This window comes from Lonchura striata, chromosome 12 (genome assembly GCF_046129695.1).
Source record: "Lonchura striata isolate bLonStr1 chromosome 12, bLonStr1.mat, whole genome shotgun sequence".
Classification (NCBI taxonomy): domain Eukaryota; kingdom Metazoa; phylum Chordata; class Aves; order Passeriformes; family Estrildidae; genus Lonchura; species Lonchura striata.
In genome coordinates, this window is record NC_134614.1 from 7,216,143 (window position 1) to 7,239,360 (window position 23,218).

General features: G+C 43.4%; 1 protein-coding gene across 3 annotated transcripts in view; it reads right to left on the reverse strand.

The window, feature by feature from the left end:
• IP6K1 (inositol hexakisphosphate kinase 1) overlaps positions 1–22,983 on the reverse strand; it is a 36,919-nt gene extending 13,936 nt beyond the window's left edge. For 2 of the 3 annotated variants that reach the window (XM_021529178.2, XM_021529176.2), the window contains exons 1-3: positions 22,886–22,983; positions 22,446–22,500; positions 18,079–18,178 (exon numbers count right to left, since the gene is read on the reverse strand). The gene's annotated coding sequence lies outside the window, so the exon portion shown is untranslated. The other variant, XM_021529177.2, reaches the window with a different exon arrangement.
• Positions 22,984–23,218: the final 235 nt, after the last annotated feature.

Consider the following 23,218-nt stretch of genomic DNA (forward strand, 5'->3'; position numbering starts at 1 on the left):
GCAGCTGTCTATAGACAGGGGTAACCCAAGCCGGGGCTCAAATGGCCTCTTCCAGCTTGTATTCCTGTCTGGCCTGATGCTGGACAAGCTGGCACTACTGTGATAAGATCATGCTGGGGAGCAGTGGAGTACTGCACATAACAGGGATGATATGATTAAATTCCCTTGCTGCTCTTTTATCCAGGCTTCCCCTTCCTCACTGGAGAAATGCACCACGCTGGCAGGAGGGCACAGGCTGTCTAGGGACCTGCCAGTCCTTGTCACTGCTATCAGTGTCACTGCAAAGGCTGCAAGAAGGGCCGGCCCTGCCTGGTCTGTCATCACCAGTCTTTCCTCCCCAGTAGGAGGCGGGGATGAGCAAGAGGGAGCTGAGCTGCCGAATCCTCCTGCTGCACACCTTGCCACAAATACACCCTGCCTTGGTAGAAAAGGGCACCTTCCTTCTCTGTTCCAAAGCACTGGCTGCAGTCTAAGCCTGGGAGTTTCCACAGCAGAAAGACCTGACAGAATATGTACAACAAAAGGTTGCTTTATCACTACCAGCCCAGAAGACATTTTTCCAAGCTTGTACCTAAGAGAGCAGGGTCATCCAATATTGGCTTTGCATTTTATAGGAGAAATGAGATTATGACACACGCTTTCTAGAGAAGAGCTTAGGGAAGATCAATGCTTGTGAGGCCTCATTGCTCAGCTTTCTGTGAGCTAATTTCTGGCTTCACATCATTTACAAAGAGGAAGAAGTCTCCACAGGTTATTTTTAAATTATTCCAATGCAAAAGCTGGCTGCTCAGCACAGCTTCCCAATCCAATTGTCAGAGACAGTTAGAAAGGAACGTACTTTCAACACTGAAAAGCCACAATGAATCAACCTAAACCACCAAGAAAAAACATTTTTTTAAAATTTAGTGCAGGGGCTCAGAAACTCATCAACAGGCAGAAAATTGTCCCTGCATTATCAGCATGGCAGAGAGAAAGGAAAAAGTTTCACGCCATTCCCATTGAGGAGGCCCAGCTCCAAGATTAACTCAGAATTTGTAACTCAACTTATGGATTGAATAAGCAGAGGGAACAATTTTACCTCCTGTCTCAGAGAAATCTTATGGTTAAAATTTTAACCTAAAATAAAGTATACCTACTCTTTAGTCACAGACCTTGGCCTCTTCCCTGACAGTGAGGCTTAAATAAGGCAGCCACAACCCTAAGAAAGTCCTGCACAGTCATCCAAGTGACCACCTAAATGCCTCCCCAGCAGGAGGATGATGGAAAAACTATGCTGAGTTCAGCATGAGGAGGAGTCCACTCAGAAACTGCACTTCCATGTCAGCTGTGGGTACCAAATTCTACAATCTCAACAGCATCAGAAGGCGGGATGGAGGAGCAGTAAATGCACCGCAGATGCTGACAGCAAGAGAATGAGTCACAGCTGGGGATGGCTGTGCTGAGCCAGAGGACAAAAGCATTGCTGGCAGGAAGAGGAGGTGTGACATTTTGTGGGAGCATGGACAGACCTCAGCCAGATGGGTGGCACAGGGAATGGCTGCTCAGCACTGGGGAACTGCCCCACCAAGGAGAATCCACTGCAGGCAGGCAAGCAGGTTTCAGGTTTGTGTTACAACACAGGTGAAGAGAACAACTGGCACCTCCTAAGTTCTCATCTCATCTTCTCCTGTCTTAAACTGCCCCAGAAGACCTTGAAGGCATCACACCAGAGCCAAAGAAAACAATTTGGCCTAATCTCTTACAGAGTAACTGCTGGCCTCTCAGCTGCAAGGTGCTGTCGTCACCCACATGTGCAAACACCTCTGGAGCCTGAGTTCCCACTCACACCTCCACATGGACTAGACAAAGAGAAAAGGTTGTGCATCTCAGCCTTGTGTCCCTCAGACTCCTAGCTAGTACAGACTCCTGGAAAGCAGGTGGAAAGATGGGACAAGATCCTTCCGGCTCCTGTAGAAAGGAAACAAGAGGAAGCTTCCAGCAAAAACACCAAAATCCCAGAAAAAGGAAGTACTTGTGCAACAATCAGAGCAGTTTTTTCAGGCTTCAGAGGGTAGTTGACAGGAACTGAAAGGAACCATCAATGTGCTGCACCTTACACCTGTCACCCCAGAGAAAGCAAAGCACAGGTGCCAAAGTGAGGATTCTTCAACAGGAAAAACAGTCAACTCCCCCACTTCAACAGCAAGGGTGCACACAGTTTCAGACCTTACACGAGCAATGAAAAAAGAATAAAGGTGTGTTTTCTGGCTCTTTGCCCTCCATAATCCTGTTAAAAAAATAAGGGAAGATAAGGGAAAACAAAAAAGAGGTTTTACAGTTTGGGTTTTTTGCTATTTGAAGATAAAAGTCAAGAAAAAATATTTAATATTCTTTTTTTTTGCTTTCAGAATGTGTAAAGCCAGTGAATTAAGGAAGAAAACCGATGTGAACACCTAGGCCTCCAGCTGTCTGACAGGGAAATGACAGTGAAAACATATCCATCAGAAGTTTGGTCTGCACAAGAAAAAAATGCACATTGAGACTTCATTCATCCACCATGTTCTCTTTGGGCTGGTAAAACAGGGCAGTTTTAGGGTTAAAAAAAGCTTGCTTGTCTTGGCTGCTTATAAAGTGATCCTCCACAATGGAACCAACGCCATCCAAATGCCTGGCTTTAAAAATCCACCCAATATTATGCTGAGATTCCTTCTGGCACTGATTGAGCCAAATCAGTTTTAACTCTCCTTCAGTTATTTCTTCAGACCGTGACTGTACAGGCAATCCTTTGACATCTGGAACAGCATTAACAGTACCCTCCCACTCAACTCTGCTGCACTGGTACAACTGTTTGCAGCCTCACTATGAATCAAACGAGGGAACTGATCACAGTTAAAAATAAACCAGCGCTTTGTTTTGTTTTTTTTAAGGATTACTTTTCAACCAGGTCAGATTCCCAATCTATTGTGCAGCTGTACAAACAGTTGTATCAGCACAAGGTGCCTGAATTGCTGATGGTTATCCCTTGTGCCTAAAGCTAATGTTTGCATTCACAGCTCACCTCATTGCATGGCTGCTGTAGAACAGGATCACTGACCAAACAACACGTAGGAGGCTCGACTGTCACTGCTTGCAACCATGGAGGGTCCCTCCAGTGAGACAAAATGAGGTCACACTGATGTCTATCCTACACCTAAGGCATGGCTATCGAGCTCCCTCGAGCTGTTGCTTGTCCAAAGCTGTATGTCATTTTTGCAGCCTGCATGCTGAAATAAACATAAAACATGACTAACCAAGTCACTAATGAGAATGAACAGCTTTGGGCCAAGTTCTGAAACAAAACTCTCCAGAAATTGCATAACTCTCTTGGTGATCTTCCATTCAAGCAACACAAGCCTACGTGATGTGCAGATTCCCACTAATTTGAAGACTGTGACATTCAGAGAGTGAACAGGGGAGTCTACCTTCAGTTTTGGCAACTCTTCAAATTGCAGCTGAATTTTTATTTGAACATGGAAATACAAACAGAAATACTGACAACCAGAATAAGCACTAAGCAATGATGCCATGCTACCACACTTTAGAAACAACTATGAGAGAAACAGAAGGTTTTCCCAAATTACCAGCTCAAATCTTGTTTGAAACAAAACCAACTGAAAACACCTAATTTTTTGATGGCTGCCTGGGAACCTACTGGGAAATACCTGTTCTCTGTTTCCAGCTGGTGACAGGTACTTGCATCAGACACACACCCTTGTGAGAGGCTTTCTCATTGACAACAAGACACAAAAGACTGAATAACCATAAAGATCTGATTTCTGCAAAGGGCAGGAGGCACATTAATGAAACAGCTTCAGGAAACCAGCTTTCTACAGTTTCTGTTGTGTCTACTCTAGGAGGCAAAAAAATAAATCTCTAAGCTGTTCAGCAGCCTTTTTTGTAGATGTCACCACATCAATCCATGAAGACACAAAACTGAAAAAATTGCTAACTGGCAAACATTACCCTTTCTTCCTTAACATGCATCTCAGGCTATAGTTCCATGACAGCTTAAGTAAATCTAAGTCAGCATTCTTCAAACCCATCCTCTCCCCTGAGTCAGCACTGGCACTCACTGATCCTGTTCAGAAACCAGCCTGGCAAAAAAGTTAACCCAGAAAAAAAGAAAAGTTGTTTTCGCCAGTGTGGCTTCCTGAACTGGTTTACTGCCAGTGCCCATCGAAAGTAAAAGGGGACAATCACTGAGCAGGGCAAAGGCAGGCATGAGAGGAGCAGAGCCAATTCCATTCAGCTCCAGCTGCCCTGCAAACACACACTCAGAGAACAGTCTCACCCCCTGACTTCAAAGAGATGTGAGTTGTCACTTGCAGCAGAAACATCATTTGACTTTTTCACCTCTCCTGACATCTTCTTTACACCTGCATCAGCCCCCCTGCAGACAGCTACATTAAGTACCCAATCTGGTAGGAAAACAAAACAGTAATACATAAAACAAAACAAAAAGCCTTCAGTTTTCAGTTGGATCAGGTCCCTAATACATCTAGACATCAATCCCCCAGCATCAAAAAATAAAACTCAAGAAAAAAAGGTTTAATCTTTTTTCTGCTTTCAGAATGTAAAGTGAGAAAAGGGAATGGGAAACCAAGGAAAGAGGGAACCAAGGTGCAGCAAAATCTCAGCTCCAAGCAGCTGTGAAGCTGCTCTTACTCAATGTAGATAAAATATCAAAACATAACTACCTAATAGTTATACAAAACCACTTTGGTTCAAAATATTTAAACAGTACATTAAAAAATATGCAATCTAATCCTTCATGTTTTCATCTTCCACAACTCACCATTAATATTAAAACGCCCTATTTCCTCAAAAATAAATATTTAATTTATTTGATACCAGCATTATTTTCAGAGCAAAAGAGCTGCTAAAATATATAGAGGAGAGTGAGGAACAGCCTGTTGTGATTAAATAGGGCATGACAAACAGCAGCAGCATGCACAAGCAGTACTGGGAAGCAAAGCCAGGGAGAACAGCGACAACAACATTATACAAACAACACTGATTCATGAACAACAAAGAATTCTTAGAAACTGCTGCCTGGGTTACATCCAAGGTTCTCTTTACCTTGGTTAAACTGTTAAGAAAGTCACTTCAGAAAGCTGACCACTTCTGCACAACGAAGCTTTTTAAGAAGGAAGATCCATCTAAAGGGCTCTGTGTAGGAAACCACTGCAGCAGCTCCTGTAAGCAATGGAGTTGCAACAACACTGAAGGTGACACGAAGCTGGAACGAGTCATTTGCCCCCTGTCCCACCATGAAAGGGCTCTTGTGCCAACACAGGTCCAAAAAGCTGTGTCTGTGTACGCACCCCTCAGCTGCTGCAGAGCAGACACATCATCCTTGGCTGTGCACAGCAACTCCTCAGTGACAGGGACATCGTAGGCTCTCCTCAGGAGAATTTCACTAAGGTATGTTTCCTGACTAGCCTCACACCCACTTCCTCATTATTAACTCTGCTGTAGCAAACTCTCACCACTGCTTTTAACACCTAACTCTGGACAATGCATTTCTCAAATTAGGGATTCCTGGAAGGCCCAGCTTTGCTTCAGAGATACAGAAAATTCAGTTTTTATTTACCATCTTGCTGCCATGTGGAGGAAAGCAAGCTTAAAGAACAGTCTTGGCCACTGCCATGCAGAATTCACTCCTCCAAAGTTCAGAGATTAAGTTGTGGCTGCTGCTTGAAGAAGCAGCAATTTCCATTGTATTTGGAGAATCTTGCAGAAAAAATAGGTCTTTAAAAGAAAATACTAAGTTCATGAGCAAATGCTGTATCTCTGTCCAAACGAATCACCAAAATATCATAAATCACAAGCAAGAAGTTAATGAATTTCTGGCTGCTGACAGCCACTAACATTGAAAGTACTGCACTTTAAATATCGAACACACATATTACAGGGTTTTTAAACATTAAGGAAATTTAGTAAAGCTGTCATTTAGGACTGCATTTCAACATCTGAATTTCTCACAACTCTCCAACACAAGCAAAATACAGGTGCAACAAAATAAGGCAAAGGTAAAACTGTGGTGAAGCTGCAAAGCACTAAGCAGAAGCACATGGTTGTCCCCTTTAGATCAAAGTGTCTCACAGGGAACAGACCACTGTTTCTACGCAGTGAGACTTCATAACCCTGTCACACAAGATTATCAACCCATATACACACAGCTGTCTTCTGGCAGGTAGTCAAACCTGAGGCAGTGGGAGTTTTATAGGGGTCAAGACCCTTGCAGGATTCATCTAGATCTATTTTCTGCTGCTGTGAGATAAAATATGAAAATGGGAGATTAATTGATCATAGAGGCAACAGAGCTTTGCACAGGGAATGTTTCTCATCCTGCAAAAGGTGACCTTCCAAAGCCTTGATTCTCTTCTCCTTTAAGAGGATTATGAATCCTACCCTTGGAACACTTCTGCTCAGCTACCAGCCCACTGCTACTACACATTAACACTCTGTCTTGTGTCCTCATTTCTACCAGCAGAGAGATATTAGAAAAATTTATGACTGCTCAAAGACCAGACTTTTAATGGACTCTCTAATGCAAGTAGGGAAAACCACAGCCAGTGATGTTTGGAGGGGACTCTTCTTTGTGCTGTCACACACCCAGCTGCAGATCTGCTTAGTGCTTCCCTGCTCAAATCCCAATTCAGCTTATCTGCACATGCAGGCTGCCGACTACCCTGGCAGCAGACATTTCATCAAGGAAAGACTGAAAAGCAGAGATCACCGTATGCTAAAAAATTAGGGCAAGTCTAGTGAATGCAGTTCACAGCTCCTCCGCTCATGTACTGAAGCAGAGCCCCAGCAGGCACCAAGCCCAGGTGGGCTGTCAGAAAGTGAGAGCAGCAATGCCCTGCAAGAACATGCTGGCACCTCAGAGGGAAAGCCAAGGAGCAGAATGCAGCACAGTCAGTTACATAAATCCTTCTTTTTCACAGACATCAGACACCAAGAATTTGAGGACAACTTTCCCTCTGTTCTTTTGGGGTTTTTTTTACCTTCCAACAAGCCAACATTTGGACACTTCTAAATGGAGTCTACAAAGCAAATCCTGAGTCTTCTCTAGACAACATAACCAGGAATTATTCCCCTTGCCACTTCACAGTGCACAGATGTAAAGCAACCCACACTGTCATAGCAATGACCATATACATTTTGCCTTCATAAGGTAATTAAAGTTACAATGCATTATGAATTCCACAACAAGAAAAAAATGTGGGGCTGGACATGAGGGGAAACCTCAACAGGAAGGAACACACTGCCAGCATCTCTGTGAATGAAGATTTAGGATGCGATTAGACACACACACAAGCTAAATCTAATGGACACAAGTTCCCATTTGGGACAAATGGGAAGTGTTCTCAGAAGGAAAAAAAAAAGTACCGGCTAACATAACAGACCTCAGATGCAGCTGTAAGAACACTCCATGGTTTTGGCTGTTTCAGACTACACAATGCAATAGCAAAGTGCAGCCAAGAGTTAAGAGTTTTAACTGGTAACTGCACAGAGAAGCTACAGGGTTAACCACAGACACACTAAAGCGACAAGGAGCTGAACCCATGAAGAATAACTACAATAGGCATAAACACAGAGGAGCTAAAATTACATTCTTTAGGCAGTTCTGATAAAATAAGGATGATCTATAGCTTTCCAAGAGACCACTAGCTGAAAGACAAACGTAAGCAGCTTGTGGTGAACTCGGATTTTTAATACTGTTCTCAAGTTTTAAATTATGATGCTTTTAAACAGAAAAAACAGCTTTGATTAGAAAGTCAGTTGCTGCAGATAATTGATCCCCACAGAAAAATACACAACTAGGACAAAAAATGAACTCCTAATTGCTATTTTTGATTCTGCAGTGGCAAAAAAACCTCAAGACCAGCATTATGTAAGACCATTAACCTCTTTGCTCATAACTGGCACCTTAATTTAGTACACTACCACACTAGAAAGCTTAAACTGAATTCTTAATTCCAACGCATACCACTGGCTCCAGCAAGGCAGTAATAGCAGTATTGGAAAGGGGGGAAAAAAATTCCAAAGCAAACACCACACTGAATTCTGCAATTACAGTTCCTTGGGTGTAAATATATACACCTTAGCCTGACCAGATCTAATGACACAGTATTCTTTTCAGACTGGCAATCCTGAAAATATTATCAGATGCTCCACAGTATCTTAGGAACACTGAAGAGAATTCAAAGCACAGATTAGGTAAAGAAAACCTCCAGATGACCTTTTATAGCAGCAAGTTTGTCAAACCCAAAGAAGCTGTAACCCGTTGAAAACAAAATTACTTTGTTTTGACTGATTATTTTTCTTCTTTTCAAAATAACCTCGCAGCATTCCAAACACATCCTCCCTAGATATAACTGAAATCTCCAAAACTACCATGTATTGTATTTAACAATAGTTCAGTGGCAATCACAAATACACATGACTGAATGAAAAAAAAAACAACAAAGTAATCTTGAAGAACATTCATGTGAACCTCCCCACTTCTTCCCAAGAAAAGACAGATTAATCTACACTGATAATGAGCCAGACTGATGAATTTCAACCAGACAGCCTCTTAATACTGTCTTCCATCCACTCTTATCACATTGTGGCAAAGGATGACATTCAGGAGGGAAAAAAAGACTGATTAAGAGCCTACTGTCTGATGCTAAAGTCCTGTGTGGAAAGAGCTCTATGAATCACTCCATCTGCCTCTGACTCCATTTACTCTTCAGAATTCCCTGATGTGCATGAATTCATACTCCACCCATCCAGTCTGTAATGTCCCAACTTGCATACAAGAATACAGCGGGAGAGTGTCAAAACACCCAGCAAACTTAAGCTAAATGACCCTAGTCCTCTTCTTCATCCACAAATCCGATTATTTTATCACAGAAGACAGTGAGGTGCAACAGACTCAACTTGGGGTTGCTAAATCCATACTAACTGCTCCCCATCACACTCCTGCACATGTTTCACACAGGAAAGGTGTACCAAAAGGACCTGACCCATGACTGTCCCCAGGACTCAAGTGGGATTGATCGCCCTGGATTATCATTCGGGGCTAGTTTGAAAATAAGTAATCGGAGATGTGCCAGCACCCCTGTGACTTTTCCAAGATGACCAAGACTGGCACTAAGCACCATGGGGTCCCATGGGCTCCCATGGCTCCAGTTCTCTCGAGTAATCCCTCACTCTGCCTCCATTTGCTTCTCACTGCTGGTTCCTCTTTCAACCTTGTCTCCAGACACAAGAGCCAGGAGACCTTGCAACTGAAGACTCACTCAGGCATAAAAACCATCAAACACCTCAAGGAAGTCTGTGCATCACTGGTCCAGCCCCCTTATTCAGCAGTCTTTGTTTACCCTTTCACTGCCAGTGTAGAGGTAGAAGTTATGTCAAAATTATCAGGAATGTTGCAAAAAGCACTTCCTGTGAGAAAGGAACTGCTTTCCCCATTCAAAGACAGAAATGCAGATTAACATGGCCAAGTTTGTTCTGTCTGTATCCCAGGCTGTCAAAGAAATCCCAGGTCACTTTGCAGACATAAAACAAACTTGCTGGAGTTGCATGACCCCATTTCTAAAACATTTGGCAAAACAGACTCCTTCTCACTGCTGGCCAGGCTGTATTTAGCAAATGGAAGTTAGGTCTGTAAAGAGCAAACCTGGACTCCCCTGAAAATCCCTTAGAAAGCTGCATAGAGAAGCTTCTTTCTAGCTTTAATTAAGAATAAAAATCTAGATGACAGAATAAGGGAATAAGGAGCTAAGATTTTCACACATTTAGATGCCAACTGTCCAGATTGCTCTTGGTATAGAAATGAGGATGTTTTATGATGACTCCATTCTCTCATGGCTTTAACACACATATAATTTCAGTGTATCAGATGAGAGGGAACTGCAGGAGAGAACTCTCAGCTGTTGCAATGCTCTCCAAGAGACAGGAGAGCCAAGGCAGGGAAGGCTTGCAGCCCAGGTCCCTGCTGCAGGCTCCTGGCACTGAGCAGGCGCCTCATCGTGCCACGCTCCCGCTGCCAGGGCGGCGGGAGTGCCTGCTGTGCCTGAAAGCCAGCACGGAAGTGTCACAAAACCAAACAAAAGTACTTTTTATCAAATTCTACAACTTGCAAGTCTCCCCTGCCCCCTTCTGGGAACAACATGGATTTGAAAACTTCAGTAGCTTCTTCCAATGATAAAAATGTTTGCTTGGGCAAGCAATGAAGGAAAAAAAAAAGAAAAAAAAAAAAAAAGCAAGAGCTCTTGCCTCAAGCATGAGTCCCTTCAGCAAAGACATGGGTGTTACTAAATGCATCTCCTGCAGCAGCAGAGGCAGACTGAAACTGGGTTTTCCTCACCCATACACTGAAGCCACTGTCAGGAACTCTTGCCTGCCAGAAAATGGCCAGACAACTCACTACAGCTCAACTCTTACAACTGAGCTGATTCACTCCCCAGGTCATGATGCAGATGCGCAATGCAGGCTCCCTGTCCTCTACCCCAATAACTCAGCTACTTACTTCCCCAAAATTAAAAAAAAAAGACTATAGAAAAAAATAGCAACTGCAGCAAAACTTGCATGATACACATTAACTGCTCAAAAACCTTCTCCACAAGTTATAGAAACCACATTCTATTAAGCTGCTGACTGCAACCTGACTTAAGCAAAAATCCCTTTGCAGTGACTTATTTATGTTGAGACTTTAAATGCTAAAGACAAACAGGCCTCCTTAGGGCCACATGTGAAAAGTTCTCCCACCTGCCTCTTCCTACCACTACACTAACAAGGAAAACATCATGCTGCTGTTTATATGTGCAGTATTCCATTTCACAATGCTTAAGAGAAAGCTGGTCTTTCCTCTTTACCTTCAGAGTACAGTCCTGCAATACTCTGCTACTCAGAAAACTTACACAGATATTCAAACACTATTCCTCTGTCTCTGCACATAGACTACAGAGGAAAGCTCAGCCAAGACCCCACATCCCATTCCCACCTGGGACAAGGAGAAGGAAATTTTCAAAGCATAGCTACTGGTAAGCAGCCATTTAAGATCTGTGAAGGGAAATGTTTCTCATCTTGAAGAGACTGATCCAGACACTCCATCCAAAGAGCACACTGTGAATAACAACACATCCTGTGCAAAGGGAGGGGGAGAACAAAGTCAGCTGGTAAGGAGTAGAAGCTGATTCCAGTACTCAGGAAGCAGCACAAATGTTTTGTTTCCTTAGGAATTAGAACAACATATAGATTTAAACACATCAAGTCTAAGAGCTATGCATCAAAACCAAACACAGACTTGCCACAAAGAACCATCACAAGCCAGCTAATCTCGCCCTTAGGGCCTCTGTAAACCAGTGTTTGATTTGGCTCACTTCAAGCTCACTGTAAAGCAGCTTTACAATTCCTATCATACAGCGTGGGCTGTGACACCACTCTGATCCATCTCCTCCTCAGATCTATACATTGCCCTTTTTCTGAGCTGCCTGAGAATTAATTATATGGAAAAGAACAGTGCTAGATAAGGGCATTCCAAGTAACTGGCTCTCTTAAAGGAGCTAGGGACTGCAGGATCTCTGCCTTCAGAAAATCTGTGGCAATGCCCATTCAGTACAATTCCTGTCGTTAGAGAATCAGTTTAAGACCCAAACAAGCAAACACTCATCTTTCTCACTGCTGTGGCCAGAAACAAACATCTGCTCAGCTATGGCTTGGGCTCTACCTCTGCCTCTTGTCACCACCAGATCACATCAGAGCAGCATCCTGACTGAGGACGTTCTGCCAAAATTGAAGGTGATGCACAAACAGCAGCTCTGAACAAAAAGATTAACAGTCTGACTTTCAATATGTTGTCTGCATAAGCTCCACCTACCCCTCCATGGAATGCAAGGCACTAACAGTTTCACAGCCTCATGTGGGCTGGAATTTCAGTACCCAAGAGGACTTTAATCTCACATATGCAGACAGAGATACACCAGGGTATTTTGGCAATTACAACAGCATTCGAGATGACTGGAGGGGCACACGCATCAGAATCTTCTCTTTCTCTAACTGTGAAGATAAAGCTAAACAAACATTTTTGCCTCAGCTACACTTGTCTTTTTCTACACAGGGAAGCAGAAAACACTTATATTTGGCAGGTCCTTAATGGCATCCTGGAGTTTTATCAGACAGCACAACTTCTGTCTGAACACTGGTAAACCACTCGAAGCCATGAGAAATGCAGCAATTCTTACATCTCTCTGCTGAAGCTTAACAGGTCAGCAAAGTGCTCAGTTGATTTGCTTAACAGATTCTTTAGATATCTTTTAGATAACCATAATCTACCTGAGATTACACAAAGGGAAAGGAAAGAACCAGGAATAGGCTACTGGTTTTGATGCTTCCACTGAATGTTTCCATGATCTTGGTAAAACCATTCAGTTGTGGCGTACTTCAGCCAGCAGAAAAACAGCTTTTCAGAAAGGAACAATTTACTTTACTATCTTGCTACTTTTAAGCCATACTTTAAAGCCAGAAGTCTGGCAATCATTTCACTTTTCATGATCCCCTTGCACTTCATTTCAACTTAGTCTTGCCTGTTAATTAAAATTCTCAAAATCTAAAGAATTTGTGCCCTAGTATGTGATCAACTGAATTGGTTTTGCTAATACAGACTCAAATTAGGGCATCTCTTTCTAATGAATGTGGTCCTGCTTGGCCAACAATTCAAATCCTTGAGCAACTTTTCCTTTTTTATGGCAGAAACAGAAAGACAATCTAGGAGCACTTCAGTCCAACAGAAAGACTTAAAGGAATAAAAGCAAGATTATCCAAACAAGTTCACTTCACCCTGGTAAACAAATTCTTCTGCCAAAAGCACAAGGAGCAGTTGTTATCTAGTGGTTTGTTCTGCTACTCTAATTCTGAGACATCGATACTAAACAAAATTTGGGGCTTTCTTAAACATCTAAAAAAGCTCAGAGAAATGCAAGGCAGTCAGTTATACAGTACTCCAGATTATACCAATGCTCAGGACACCACTTAATTTACTGTACGAGAAAACAGAACTGCAGATTTCCCTGTAATTTCAAGTAGAAACCCATGCTACAATAAATATGCCCAGGCTTGTATGGATAGGTAAAATCCTCTATGCCCAACTGAGAGATGCCCTCCTCTCTCACTGCAACCCCTTCTACTTTACATTGCCAATGAAAAAAATAGTTCAGTTGGAAAAGCATATTTTGGGCCCCCACTTTTTTAATCTAATTTTTTTCCTTGAAAAAAGTGCTACTCACAATGACAAATAAAGCATTCCTCACTCTTTACCTTCTCAACACCTCCAGCAAAATAAGCTTTATCTTATAAGTGTCTTTTATCACTATCAGTGCATCTACATTAAGGGATTCCTACTTCACTAGGTAAGGATGAACATGCTGATTAATGCAGCTGTCCCAAGCAGCTGTAGCAGAAACAACCTTGTAAGCACGTCCATAGAGAGTTAAAGCCACATAATCACGTTGCAAATCCATGCCCCCTGCTTGATACCAGCTTAATTTTCCTAAGCAGGTGACCCTTGAGACTCACAGGCAAGTAAACATGAGCTATAGCTTCTCAACTGAACACTTCACTGCGATTTTTTTTTCTCCATGAGGAAGTACCAAAGGAAGGTACAGTCTCATATACCCCAAGAGTCTATTCTCTTGTACTGTCAACCCACTAAAAAAAAAAAAAAAAACAACAACAAACCAAACTAAAAACACTGAAAAGCAAGGATTAAAAAATGAGCTGTGCTTTAGGGGGAGAAAAATCTTAATGGAAGTGCTGCAAGAAAGTAGATAATGCCATGGAAAATTCAAGGATAAAGGGCAACATTTCATTTCTGAGGTTTGGAATGGGAAATAATGATGTCTGCCATAGCAAACATACTTTAGACAAAGACACTGTACTAAATCTGGTACTTAGTTTTCAGTCCCATCAGATAATATGTCATATATTGTACTTAAATTAAGGTAGTAATTTCATTTGAAACCAGATAAAACTCTAAACAGAATTTCATACAAGGATACTTTTATCCCTTCAATAGGGCAGAATACACATGATACACAACCCAGGGTCATGGAAGGGATTTTGATCTGGGCCTGTTGCTATCCTGTAACTCTCCTCAGGATCAGCGTAATCTGCAAGGCTTTCAATCACTCACACTGAGAATCTTAAAGCTGTTAAAATACCTTGGAGATGTTTTGTGGCTCGCAGCATGTTCTGGAAGGTAAAGGACAAAGAATTAACAGGAGGCCCAGCCAGCTGAGTGGAAATGAAAGGCAATCTGAACCTGAGGCTGTCTTCTCAGGAGACATATGCATCAGTCAGACAATCACAACTTCAAGCTTGGCAAGGTGCTACATGTTCTGAAGGACAAAACCTGGCATCTTAAAATGTCTGCAAGATTATTTTACCTGATCAGGAACCAGTACAACCATTTTTTGGTACCTTCTATCAAACCTCACACTTCCAACGTATCCAATGTAACTTGGCTTTGCAAAAGGAAATATTCAAGAAGGGAGCTCAGAACACAGTTCACTCTACTGTATTTCTTAAGCACCATCCAAAGGGACCTTTAATATTCCAAATCTTCTTTAAAACTCTCCTATACACTAACCTGGGCAGCAGGCCCCTTGAAATGCTCTGCCACACCAACCAGCTCTGTTTCAGGGTTTGAAACAAGAAATTTCTCTTCATTTTAAGTGACAAATCAGACAAACAAAGGCTGTATTTAACTTCCTGTTCACTGAAGCAGTCGTAAACAAGTCCCTGTAAACACTCTACAGGTCACAAATTCCCAACATCTTATCTAAATGTTAAGCTGCTGAAGTGGATCTCAAAGCTCCTTCCAACAGGCTTTCTAGTGTGCCACTTACAACTCAGGCCACTGGTTATGTAAGAGATGTAAAGCAAAAGCAAAAGGAAAGTATGTTAAACCTGATATGTCAAATTGTTTTGTAGATAATTAGATGCAGCACCTGCATATACATAAAAAAATCTTCTTCCCCATACACTAAAAACACACAGGACACCCATCTGGAAGTCACACAAGTTGTGGCAAATTTGTTTTTAACAGCAAAACTTCTCTCATGTGTACAACAGCTACCTTGGTTTTTCACACTAAGTTCCTCTAAAGACACTGCAAGGCCATGCTGCAGGTTGGTTTGGGTTTTTTCCTACAAAATAACAGTCTGCTAAATCACATGTATTCTCACAGCCACAATATATCACGGGCTGTATATAGCTAGGGAAAGCAAATTTCCCTTTCATTTTCTCTCCCAGATCAATACAGTGTGATAACATGTGCCAAAAGCCTATCATCTCAGGCTGAAAAATACAAAATAACAAGCATAATGGGTGGAAAATAACAGAGTTCTCTTCCTTGAGAATCATAAAAAACTGCAAATGACAGGAAACCTGAAACAAAGTGCTTTGCACTCATACAAGAGTGAACCTGGCAAGCTCACTACAATGGGACACATCTTTGGCAGAATTCTTAAAAGGTTTTGAATTTTCTTCTGGTTGTCATGTCACAATGGGATGAACTCCAAAAAACAAAGTCTCAACAACTTCACCATCTAAGCTGTGATTTTTAATTGCCAGGTTTTAGGAAGATATTTTAACTGCAGTGAATAAAAGCCTTGGTTCACTTTGGTGAATGACACAATACCACTAAGAATTTAGCTAAGAATATCTGAGTCAAGCTGCATTCACAAATCAGAACTAATTTTGGCTTCTGTCCAAAAATTTTGGGTTTTGTCCACCTTTTGTCCAAGGTGAACCAAATTGTCAATAGGTTCAGTCTTCTAAGCTGCTAAAATTCATTGAAGTGTCAGTGCTAAGGATGCTACATAACTAACACACAGACCACAGGAATGGACATTTCTGTGATCTTACTTAACTAAAGCTAAGAATAATTAAGGGGATAAACAAACTCCCAAGTGCTGTTATTACAGGAAAAAATAAATACCAGTGTGCAGAGAACCCGAAGAAAAGTGAAAACTATTCAGACTCTGCATGATGCACAACAGTCGCATAACTATTCAGTCGGACTAAAATAGAGTTAGAGGTTTTTCCTCAGTTCTATAAAAATGAAAGATGCATAAAGCATGCCTGATAATGCTTATTGGTTCACATTTAGCTTGCTGTCAAATTTTAATAAGTGTATTCAGGTCAACACTTGTGGTAAGAACTGTGAAGTATTAAGACCTCAATTACATAAAGAAGATTTATGCCCAAGTAAAGGAAATGCCACTTGCACAGCATTAGAAAACACACTTATAATATCTGGTTCTAATGGAAAATAAAGTAAACCACTCAATTATTTGCAAAAGTCAAGGGATCCATAGACATTTTATACAGTGCAATATTTAATCTAAGTAAAATCCACATCTTTGAGACAAACGTGATGTGGGTTTTATTACAGGAAGTGTGGGAGTGGTTTAAGAAACTATCTAAAAAAACCTGCATATGTATTGTTTCAACACAACTGGAGCTTCAGACTGCTTCAACAATTCTTTTGGGACAGACTTAAAAGACTCAAATTAAAAGTTCTTTTTGTTTCCACATTTGTGGGATGAGAGTCAATCCTCATGAATTCAACAGTTCCATTCCTCAGATGCGTCACACAGCTTTATACAAAGACCACAGCTTGGAAAAGAGCAATAAACATTTCACCAAGCAGCAGTGCTGCAATGGCCCTCCAAAGCTCCAGGACTTTACCATGTCTTTAACCAACAAACCGAGGCAAGAGCAGCATCTCTCATCTTCTGCAAGAGCTCCAGCAATTTCATGGCAGTCACTTGATGGTTTGATTCAGACACTGAGTAAGACACAGGACTATGTAGCCCCCCAGGCTTCTCTCCCAAATCCTTCCTGCTTTAAATAACTCACTGACATCTGCACTTGGTGGTGCACTGATTTTGGTGCTCAAAGCTGCTTATCACCTATAGTTAGCTCTAATGAGATCATGACTGCTCCCCACACGTGCTTAAGCTGCTCAGACAGTACTGTCAAAAGACATAGAACAAACAGCCAGTCCTATCTTCTTGTGCCCTTTTTAAGATTTCTAAACTCACTTTTGGAAATGCTTGACAATACCTTGATACCAACAATGGAACAACATTAATTGGAATTAAAGATCACATGACATTTTGCATTAGCACACTCTGTAAGTTTAAAAAATTGGGGAGAATGCAGCTCAGCACAGAACTATGGGGAAAGAAAACAGAAATGTCAGAACAGAATATATAAGCTATACAGCAGTTTAGCTTTAGATCAGCACTTACGTCAGCCCTGAAGAGAAGGCACCACATGTCTCCTCTCCCTAGCCCAGGAAGGTACTTGTGGAGCTCAGCTTCTCTCGCCATTACCTTTTGCATTTCAAACTAAGAAAGACCATCACCCACCAGGTCAGGGGCTTCCCCACCAGGAAACTGAACTGTGTGACAACCACTACTTAAACACACCATGTCTAAAGAAAACAAGGTCAATCGAGTCTGTTTACACCACAGATATACTGAGTCATATCTTGATAAAGAGCTGGGGGAAAACATTGATTGACTTTCTTCTGAATCCAGGACAGCACGAAGTAACCTCTTTGAAACTGAAAGACAATCAGATCAGCCTTATCAACTTTCAGCAAACTAACCTCAGAATAGAAAGGAAAAAGCAGACAATGGTAAGAATTCTGAAATCATCATAAGGTGATTCAGCTGCAAATCAGCCACCCGAATGGCCAGAATTACTAGAGCATGAATGAGCCTCCAAATCTTGGAATTTTAGTTCTTATTACAAAGAACTGATTTGGTGAATGAACAGAACTGAACTTTTCACTCTGTGCTACTGCACTTACCTGGGTGTTCCTGTAGTATCCTTCAAAAATAAGAGCAAAACTCCCACAAACTGTATCTACATATCCTTACTTGAAGGGTAAAATTAAAACGCGAGAGGTAAAAAGCAAGCAGTTTATTTATCTTTGCATCTCTAAGGTGGCTGTATAGGTATTCTGAACAAAACAAGAAGAGTTACCTTGGAGATGTCACCCAAGCTCCTTTGGCTGAGCAGTCACTGGAATACGGAGCCAACTTCTCACAATCAAGAGGGAGCAGGACCCCAGAAGCAAGTCAGCCTGAAATGATGTATGGAAACAAGTTAGGAAGTCCTAAATTAGCTCTTATTTAGAATTTTACTTGCTTGACAATTCAGAATGTTTGAGAGCATGTCTTCCCTAGAGATTGGGATTGGAATTCACAAGAAGTTCCTTTCAGGAAGCAAATGCTCTCACTCATTCCTGTGGGCTCTGACAGATGCTCTTTACCAAGCCCACCAGTTGGGCTGAGGGGACACACTGTCTCCACTTGCCTCAGCCACACTTAGCTGAAAATTTCCAACCAGGGTGGAGCAAAGCAGGATCCATGACTGTTTCTCACCAGTCAGGGATGGGCACTAGGGAAGAAAGGCTGAAGCAGAGTATATTAAACCCCAGCAGCTGAACAGGCCTGGTTGTAGGCCCCAACACAAGGGAGGTACTGTTTGGCAAAGCAGCAGGACAGCTGGTGAAGGAGATAACCTTTCTAACTACAAAAGCTAAATCAGAGACAGCTTATTTACTGCAGCTCCCAAGCACGTGCAGTGATGTCCTGCCAAGACAGACACATCCATGTACCACTTTCCCTGCTTTTATGGTTGACATGGATCTTCTACTAATATGATTATGGCAGCCATCTCTGCTATGATTTTTTAACAAAACAACTGCACCCATTTTAACTACTGTGGACACATTATACAGATAGAGACACCCTGTAATAGCAAAGCTTACTCCTTTACTCCCAAACAAGGGGTTCAAACATTCATGACACCACATACTGACCGGGTGATGCAAAATAAATGCAAGCTTAAGAAGCTGGTCTTTTACACACAGTTAATGCCACTCAAAATGCATACAGAGGAGCCTGAGGAAATAAATGAGGGCAAAGGACTTGCACCTCAGTACCATCTGCAGAGTGGTTCACACCAGCACGGACTACACAGGAAGCACAGGCAGCCCAACACACTGATTAAGAGAATTGCATCAATTAGGAAGCACATCTACCCGAACAGCACACTGGGAAGGCCAAAAATAACAGCTGCTGCCACATCAGAACAGCACAACACTGCGCACAGGCAATGTCTGCAAAACAGAAACTAAGCAGCCACACACACACACTTCCTCTTCCTCCCCCACCACCCCTACAACACCAGCAACAAACCTGAGATTAAACACTGGCCAGCATCCTGCTCTGCATTCCTGTCACATCAGGAATAGAAATGAGGGAGACTGCTAGCTGCTCCTCCATATAGCTGAAGGGCTCCTTCAGTTTACAGCACGTAACACAAATACTTGACATGACTCTTGCAGAAGGTTCTGTCGCATTTTCTTTTCTTTTGCTCCTTTTCTTGAGCTCACTCATTTCAGAGCTCACTAGGGACCCTCTGTTCTTACTAGACGTGTTTTTGATACAGTCCATCTCAAAGACTTAGAGGTCAGAAATAAAAACAGCTGTTCCAAGGCATGTCACACTATATAAACAAGTGGAGAGACACACACAAACTCTGCAAGTCAAGTTCAATGCTAAACCCTGCCCAGCACCAATGTGACACTGTCAAATGCAAGAGCAAATAAATCAGGCTGCAGCTTTTTGTCAATACTAAGTTCTGAGACTACAAATCCCAGCATTAACACTCCACTGAGATGCTCACATGTCCAACACATCACAAGCTAATCCCTGATGGACAGATTGGGGGAATCTACTGAAAACGAGTGGAGTGCCTGGGTTACACTGCAATAATCAAGGCCTCTGTCAGATTTTCCATGGCTTCAGTACTGCATTTCAACCACAGATGGAAGAAACACACCTCCGCTAGAGCATGGGTTCTGGATATCCAATTCAAACTTAGCCCTACATTTCTTATCCTAATGGAAAGCACAGAGAGCATCATCCCATACCAGCATGCCAGCCAGAATTCACCAGATCCACAAAAACCTTTAGGCAGGGAGAAATTAACTAAACACTGAAATATGAAGTGATCAAACCTTTTTACAAACATTTGGTGATCACTGGATCAAAGAGACTGTGCCCTGCAAGCAGCTGGTCAACAAACAGCCCCAAGCTTGTACGGGGCTCCAGTCAAGCTCAACAAGGTCATATTTCAAAGTTAGAACGTTTTACCCAAAAGGAATATGCTCTGTACTTGTGGGAGAAAAGGAAACAAACAAACCAGGCAGCTCAGATGGAATGAGCAGAGCACACAACTGCCTGATAAAGAAGTAATCACTATGCTTTTTTAAAAGGCCAATTAGCTGATTAAGGACACAGGTACTACTCCAGTCTGGGCACTTTTTTGACCTCTGAGTGCTTGCTACTCTAACCTTGACTTTTCACTACGTGCAATACAAGACAGAATAACTTCCAAGTCAGTTGACTTGCACAATCTGCCAAGATAGGGACTCTCACAGCACATCTAATTTTTCTTTCTATAATATTTTTGTAAGAACATGTCCAGTGCTGTCCACCTGATGATGAGGCACACAGTGATTCACAGAAGTAGAAGAGAAGCATGGGCAATACTGTTTAATTTAATTTTTGAATATATGTAAAAATGTGGTTTAAAGTTATATTTATATGCAAGAAAATAGATAATGTGAAAATACATTGTTGCGCTCTTACACAGTTACACAGCAGATTACCCTGAACTCAGATAAGACCCCATTCCAGCACCAGCCCCATTTCCCTTGCTCCTCCAAAATCATTTATCACCCACACAAAGCTGGATAGAAAAACACATTTTGTCTTTAGCTTGATCAGTCTGTAAGTCAGGGAACTCTGATTCTCACCTGCACAGGCATAAGCAACACGGCAAGAACCTCCTATGGGTTCAGTCTATACTGACATGAGCTGAAATACCTGTGAAACCACATATGGAACGTGAAATTGGTGATCAGAAGTAGATCTTAAAAACTGCCCCCTTTCTCATCTCAACAGGTAATTGTGTTCACTTGATCTTCTTCTACGCAAGAAAGACGCAAAACTGCCCCTAACTGCCTAATGAAAAACCAGAGGGTCCAGGAGAGGGTTCCACCAACACATCCTCCTCTTTCCATCAAAATTTCCTATGCTAATAACCTTGTATACATCAACTCCCCTCTCCAGGAGCTATGGATCACTTCCCCTGTTCTCCCAAAAGTCCTTACTAGACAGAAGCCAAAGCAAGGCCATGAAAAAGGACATTTAATATCAGCCTAACCGGCTCTAACGAGGATAGCATAGGTTGTTCATCCATGCACCTGGAAATGGCTGTTCTGAAAAAGCTGAGAGGGTATGAAACACCCTCTAACAAAGGAAAAGAAAAAATAGCACTAGGACAAATTCAATACATTGACAAAACAAGGATTTGATGCAGCTAAAAAAGCAACCCAATGTTATCTTTCTTTATAGAGCTCACAACTAAATCTTTTTACAACCTACCACTTTCCTTCCAGCTCCAAAACAAAGCACTTACCTCAGGTCAGAGCTAAACTAACCCAGAAAAATACTTCACAATCAAAATACTAAGAAATTGTTACATGGGACTAGGAAGAGACCTACTTAGGGTTACAGTGACAATAGGCAATAACTGGCACACTTAATTCTAAAACACTTTGAAGCTCCTGAAAGAATTTCTCTAAAAAGGAAATCAGAATCTTAGTTCAGTGATAAACAACAAGGATATTGTTATTTCCCTCCATCAAAAGCCTGACCACACACACAGGTTAGCAAATCAGCTGCAGGTGACAGTTCACTACAATGAGACTTCTACAACACACTACTGCATGCTATTTTGCGAGATAAGCTACTAACTATGTTTACACAGCCCTAACGATCACAGAAACATCACACTAAGAACGAACAGAGACCCAAGCCCCCACCATTCCTGCACCACTCAGTGTTTCGTTAGCAAAGGCCAATTATTGAAATCCAGCTCTGGGAGCTCTGAACACCAAGTTATGCCAGGTGAACCTGAAGGGAGGAAAAGCAGATGGAGCAAAAAAAAAAAGAGCAAGAGAGATTGAAATGATAAAAGCAGCACATGCTAAAGTATACTCCTCGGGGCGGGGGGGGGAACGAAGAGCTGATGCTCAGCTTAAAAGTGAAGGCATATGGACCCAGTACCACCTACCCTAATTGAACCCCTCCTGGGAAACCCCGGGGAAGGCTGGTCTCGGTCCAGGTCTGCAGAGCCAGGAGCGCACCTGCCCCGGGAGACTGCCAGGCACTCCGGGTGTCCCCGCCGGGGCAGCCAGCGCTCCCGGGGCCACCCACAGCCCTGCCCTGCCGAGGGGCAGCACGGACGGGCCCCAGCCCCACCAGCCTCCTCACCATGTTGGTTTCATGTTACCGCCGCGGCTCCCGAGCTCCTTCCTGCGCGCAGCTCCTGTGGAAGGGAAGGAAGGGCACAAAGGGAGGGGACGCTCGCTCTGCCCGCTGGGCACGGCCCTGCCCCGGCGCTGCCCAGCCCGGGGAACCCCGCCCGGGCCGTGCCCCAGGCGGGCCCCGCGGGGAAAGCGCCCGGCTCTCACCCACGCACACACGGGAACGTACCGGGCCCTCCCCAGCCCCTCCTCACGGGGCCGCGCACCGCCCCCTCCGCTCCAGGCCCATCCCGGTGTCGCTGCCCCCTCACCCCGGCTGCTCCCGGGGCCGTGCCTGTGAACCCCCCTCTCCCTTCACGGGGCCGCACCCGGCTCTCCCCTCCCGGCAGCGCGCTCGGCTCACCGCCCGCCCGGCAGCCTGGCCAGTCCCCGCCCGCCGCAGCTCACCGGGGCCGGCGCTGCCTGCCCGGCCGGGACAGCGGAACGCGGAGCCCCAGCGCCGCCGCTCCCCGCCGCTCGAATCAACAACAAGATGGCGGCGCCCGGGCGGGCGGGGCCGCGCTGGCCGTCATAGCAACCGCGCCGTCCAAAGCCCGCCCCGCGGCCCTGCGCGCCACTCCGCACCCGAGTCCCGCCCCACGGGGCCCTCCGGGGACGCTGATAGGTCACACTCGGTGTCACTCAAGCGCGGAGCCGCCCCGCCCTTTCCCGAGTGCGGACGGCAGCGCACGTTAGGCACACGTGACGCCCGCCAGAGCCCCGCCCACTCACGGGCAGCGC